The sequence below is a fragment of the Sorex fumeus genome, unplaced genomic scaffold, assembly GCF_029834395.1.
Source record: "Sorex fumeus unplaced genomic scaffold, SorFum_2.1 ptg000050l, whole genome shotgun sequence".
NCBI lineage: Eukaryota > Metazoa > Chordata > Mammalia > Eulipotyphla > Soricidae > Sorex > Sorex fumeus.
The window spans coordinates 15,787,963-15,793,831 of NW_026606107.1; the positions used below are offsets into that span (position 1 = coordinate 15,787,963).

The following is a 5,869-nucleotide window of genomic DNA, read 5'->3' on the forward strand; positions in this document are numbered from 1 at the left end:
TAGAAACTGCAGGCAGTGAGCCACATCTATTCAAATGTAAACGTCCGATTCGGGTTGTTAGGCATTCAAATGAATCAATGCTCATGGCCAAGTTTGTGTTGAGAAGGACAATGACGCCTCCGACACCTCTTTTATCGCATGTTCCGAGGAACAATTCTTCTCCAGTGTCGAAAACGGCATGGTGAGATTCGTGCCTTCTTGTCTCGGTCAGACCAATGATGACGTACTTGATCATTTGCGCTTGTACCATCAGGTCCTCGATGGATGCATCTGTTGCTAGCGTAAATGCATTGAAAGTACGACGATCATTTTTGTCTTCCTTCATTGTGGCAGCCTAGTTCGGCCTTGAGATTTTGTCAGCCTCTCCTTTCTCATCCTTCTCAGTGCTGCCATGTCGGTGAAGCCTTCAGGGTCAGGTGAATGAGACCAGTTGTAGTTACTGGTTTTGTCATATCGAATACACAACGGATAGCTTGCCAGGCTCTTCCATGCGGGCAGAATACTCTCGGTAGCTTGCCAGTCTTTCCGAGAGAGATAGAGGCTTTTGGGCTTTTAGTGGCTTTTGGACACTACCTCCACTACCCAGCCGTCGCCACACTCCAGGACGCTTTCTGGACCCGCATGGCAGCTCCGGCCAAGACTCACGCACGACTGAAGGCCCACAGAACAAGATAAGCGGAACTCTCTGAGACCATGGACTCCAGCTCGTCGGACCCAGGAACAGAGTTTCTCTGCTTGCTCCCACCAACCACAGGTGACAAAGGGATTCTAAGCAGGAGCCCCACCCTACCCTGCCCTGTCTGCTTGCATCAACCACCCAGGGATCGGATCGCGCACAGAAGACCCACCCTACCCAGATAAATACCCCACTGGCTGACTTCCACTATGGACACTACCTCCACTACCCAGCCATCGCCACACTCCAGCACGCTTTCCGGACACGCGCAGCCGCTTCACGGCCCCGCGACACATCATAAGACACTAAATACCCATCTTCTGGAATTCTCATACCATATTTGATAGGGTTCAAATATGGTAACACCTACAAGGGTGATTGGAGGTTGCCCCACAAAGTAACAAAATAGGAGATTAATACCCAAGAATAGCCGAGATCAGTACCAGGAGGATTACTCCATGGCTTAGAAGCCAGCCGGGCCTTCTAGGGGAAAGGGCAGCTTAGATAGAGAAGGGAGCACCAAATAAAGGTTGTTGGGAGGATCCTCCCAGGATGGGAGATGCATGTTGAAAGTAGACTATGGACCGAACATGATTACCACTCAACGCCTCTTTTGCAGACCACAACACCCAAAAGGAGAGAGAGAACAAAAGGGAATGCCTTGCCACAGAGGCAGGGTGGGATGGGAGTGATGGGGGTGGGAGGAATTCTGGGATCCATGGTGGTGAAAAGTGGGTACTGGTGGAGGGATGGGTATTTGATCATTGTATAATCGAAACCCAAGGACAAAAATTTGTAAATCTACAACTGTACCTCATGGTGTTTCACTAATAAAAATTAATAAAAAATGAAAGGCCCTCCCGTTGATCATCGATTTGCTCGAGCGGGCCCAGTAACATCTCCATTGGAGACTTTGTTGTTACTGTGTCTGGCATATCGAATACTCTCGGTAGCTTGCCGGGCTCTCCGAGAGGGGCGGAGGAATCGAACTCAGGTCGGCCATGTTGGCCGCTTGTAAGGCGAACGCCCTACCGCTGTGCTAGAGCAGCTCCAGGGAGAAAGGTGGATTGATGGAGAAGGAGAGAAGAGAGGGAGAGACAGGAGACAGATAAAGCAGGAAGAAAGAACTTTGCAGGTAGAGAGAGAGAGAGAGGGCTGGAGAGGGCTGAGAGAGACAAAAGACTGAATAAATGGCAACAAATCAACAATGAGCTTGCCCTCCTTCTGTCATCAGTCCAAGGCAACAGCCATCCTGGGTGGAGAAGCTGCTCGAGAGCACTGAATGCAGGTGGAAAGAGAGAGCCGCCAGGAGAGCCCTCGAACATCCTTTCACGTGTAATCCCCGCAGGCAAGGAGTTTACACAGCTTCACGGGAGTGAGGGGATTTTACACATTAGATACACTGTTACAAAGCTATTGAGCATCAGTCATTAAACATTCCAATTCCCCTCCTTAAACCAGCATACATTTCTCACCACCAATTTCCGCAGTTTCCCTCTTCCCCTGCCCCACCCCCACTTCAGCCTGCCTCTATGGCAAGCACATTTCTTCTCTCTCTCTCTCTCTCTCTCTCTCTCTCTCTCTCTCTCTCTCTCTCTCTCCCCATTTAGGCATTATGGTTTGCAATAAAGGCCCTGAGAGGTAATCATATTTGTTCCTTTACCTACTTTCAGCATGCAGTTTATTACAGAGTGATCATATCCATCTGTCATTGTCATAGTGGTCCTTTCTCTATCCCAACTGCCTTTTTCCCCAAGAACTTGAGGCAATCTTCCAAAAAAATACCAATTTCTCTTGGCCCATGTTTCCACTGTCCTTGGGTATTAGTCTCATGCTGTTTTTTATATACCACATGAGTGCTTTTTTTATATGTCTGTTCCTCTCCTTCTGACTCATTTCACTCAGCATGATACTCTCCATGTCCTTCCATTTAAAAACGAATTTAATGATTTTATTTTTCCTGGTGGCTGCATATATTTTTTGTGGAAATGTACCATAAGCATATGTTCTTTTGAATGAATGTTTTCCTGTCCTTGAGATGGATACCCAAAGGTGTATTTGCTGGGTCATATGGAAATTATTCTGAGTTTATTGCATAGCTACTGATTGTTTTCCATAGGGATTGGACCAAGCAATAATACACCAGCAGTGGATGAGGTTTCCTTTTTCACTGCATCTCCACCAATTGACAATTTTCCAGTATTTTATACATGCCATTCTTCTGATATAACATATCTCATTGTTTTCCTGATTTGGATTTCCTTAATAATAAGTGAGGATGAGGATTTTTAATTTGCTTGTTGACAACATGTTTATTATCCTCAAAGACGTTTCTGTTCACTTTCTCTCCCCAGTTTTTATGAGACTTTTGGATTTTTTGTTGGTCTTTCTATATTCTCGATATCAATCATTTATCTTATGTCTTGAGTGTAAATATTTTCTCCCACTAAGCTGTATTTTATTTTCAGTCCATGTTTCTTTTGCCATACAGAAGCTTTATAGTTTTACGCAGTCTCATTTTATTTAGTTTTGATTCCATAATCCTTGTCATCGTTATCATTTCACAAAGGACTCCTCTGAGGTCTAGGTCTTTTACTGTTCTGCTCATAATTTCCTCAAAGCACTTTGTAGATTCAGGTGTTTTATCTCAAGGTGTTTTATCTACTTTCACTTGAGTTTTTGGGAATAATTTAAATAAGGATTCAGCTTTCATTGCTTGTGTGTGGCTACCCAATTCTCCCATTTGTTGAACGGGTAGTATATATATCCTATTCCATGCTCTCAGATCCTTTGTCAAAAATTTACCATTTGTTTAAGAGGCTGTCTATATTCAATTCCATGCTCTGAGCTCCTTTGTCAAAAATTAGCTGACCATATATAGTGTGGCTTATCCATGAATATTCTATTCTGTCCCATTACTCAGAGGGGTCTAGTACCACAGTGCTCTGTTTACTATGACTTCGTAATATAGATTCATGTTAGGTGTAAGGTGACTCTCAGTTTCCTGTTATTCAATATGGTTTTAGCTATGCATGGAATTTTATTATTCTACATAGACTTTATAATTGTTCTAAGTCTTGAATAATGTTGTCTGAACTTGGATCAGGATTGCATTGAACCTATATAGCAATTTAGGTGATTTGGTCATTTGACAATATTGTTTCTTCCAATGTCAACATTGATTCTTCCAGTCTATAAGTCTCAAATGTTTTTTCTATTTCCTTGATTTTCTTCAATTTATTCATTTAATCTTTTGAAGTTTTCAGGATATATGTCTCTCATCACTTTTTTAATAAGTTGATATGTAGATACTTGAATTTTTTTAATACTATTTTTTTTTGCTTTTAGGGTAACACCCAGCCAATGCTCAGGGGTTACTCTTGGCTCTGCACTCAGGAATCACTCCTGGCAGTGCTTGGAGGACCATATGGGATGCTGGGAATCTAACCCGGGTTGGTCACGTACAAGGCAAACGCCCTACCCGCTGTGCTATTGCTCCAGCCCCAATACTATTTTAAATGAGAGAGAATCATTGATCTTTTTCTCCTCTGACACATTATTTGAATATAGGAATGCGACCAGTTTTTGTGCATTAAGTTGTAGCTGCCACTCTACTGTACTGTTTTATTGTTTCTAGGAGCTTGTATGTGATCTCTTTAGGAATTCAAACTATATCATCGTATCTTTTGCACATGGAGATAATATGATTTGCTTTTTCCAGATTTGTATACCTTTAACTTGTTTTTCTTGTTTGAGTGCTGTCGCCTGGCCATTAAAAACATTCTTGAATAAAAGTGGAGAGAGGGGACATAGTTGTTTTGTACCTGATTTCAGTTGAAATACTTTCAAGTTTTCACCATTAAGAGCAATATTTGCTATGAGCTTTTTTAAAAATTGAATCACCATGAGATAGAGCATTACAAATTTTTCAAAACTGCATTTCAGTCATACGATGTTCCAACACACATCCCTCCACCAGTGTAATTTCCCAGCACCAGTTTTCCCAGTTTCCCTCCCACCTCTTCAAGCCAACCCCCACCCCAGCCTGCCTTTATAGAAGGAACCTCTCATCTTTCTCTCTTTCTTTTTCTCTCTTTCATTTTAGGCATTTTGGTTTGTGATACAGGAGTACTTGTAATGGTTGGACAAGTGTGTGGGAGATGAATGGTAATTAAATAGAAGACTATGCATTATGACAATTCTAGGTGGAAATGATCACTCTAGACAAGAACTAAGTGTTGCAAGTAGTTAAAGAGATATACATGATAACCTTTCAGCATCTGTATCACATACAATATGGGCTATTTTTTAACAAGGATGAGGGCAAACGCAGTCTCCCAGTATCTAAAAAAGTGCAGTCTAGTTTCTCATATTTGGGGAAACTGCAGATTTCAGGACATCTGGAATGCAATGAATAAGTCTTGAGCTGGGAAAACTACTTTTGTGATCATAGTATCTCTCCCTGCCAGGTAAGTATGGATATGGGATTTTAGAGATAACACTTATTAATTCAAAAATCTTTTCTTCCACCCCTCCTATTTTATTGAAGGCTCTTACCCGAACAGAGCTCCGGCAGCCGAAAACCTCCAGAACCAGCCACCACCATGCTGAGACCACTCTCCACACGCATGAAGGTACCAGCAGAGGAACAAAGGCATGCGGGTCCCGGGGCTGAGATCTCCAAGCCTGCTCGGATTGGGGCTGAGAGTCCTCCACCCAGATCTTCCATCTTCCTGTAGGCAGGGGTCACACCCACCATCTGACCCCTAGCACCCTGTAATCGCATCAACGGCCAATACCCAGAGACTATAAAACCCAGCTCCCGGAAGAGAACAGCGAAGTGTCTCCTGCCCCCCTGGCTGTCTGTCCTTGCTGTGGCCCCTTGGATGGGGGCGGGTTGAGTTTCCCTCCCTGCCCCGAACAGAGCTCTGGCAGCCAAAGACCTCCAGAAGCAGCCACCACCATGCTGAGACCACTCTCCACATGCATGAAGGTACCAGCAGAGGAACAAAGGCATCGGGTCCTGGGGCTGAGATCTCCAAGCCTGCTCGGATCAGGGCTGAGCATCCTCCACCCAGATCCTCCATATTCCAGTAGGCAGGGGTCACACCCACCAACTGACCCGCAGCGCTGTGTAATTCCATCAACGGCCAAGACTCAGAGACTATAAAACCCCGCTCCCGGAAGTGCTTG

The 5,869-nt window shown here is 44.0% G+C and overlaps 1 non-coding gene across 1 annotated transcript; it reads right to left on the minus strand.

The window, feature by feature from the left end:
* Positions 1-4,988: 4,988 nt before the first annotated feature.
* LOC130032675 (U1 spliceosomal RNA) lies at positions 4,989-5,153 on the minus strand. Its single transcript, XR_008793856.1, has one exon. It is a non-coding gene; the product is annotated as a U1 spliceosomal RNA (small nuclear RNA).
* Between the last annotated feature and the right edge of the window lie 716 nt (positions 5,154-5,869).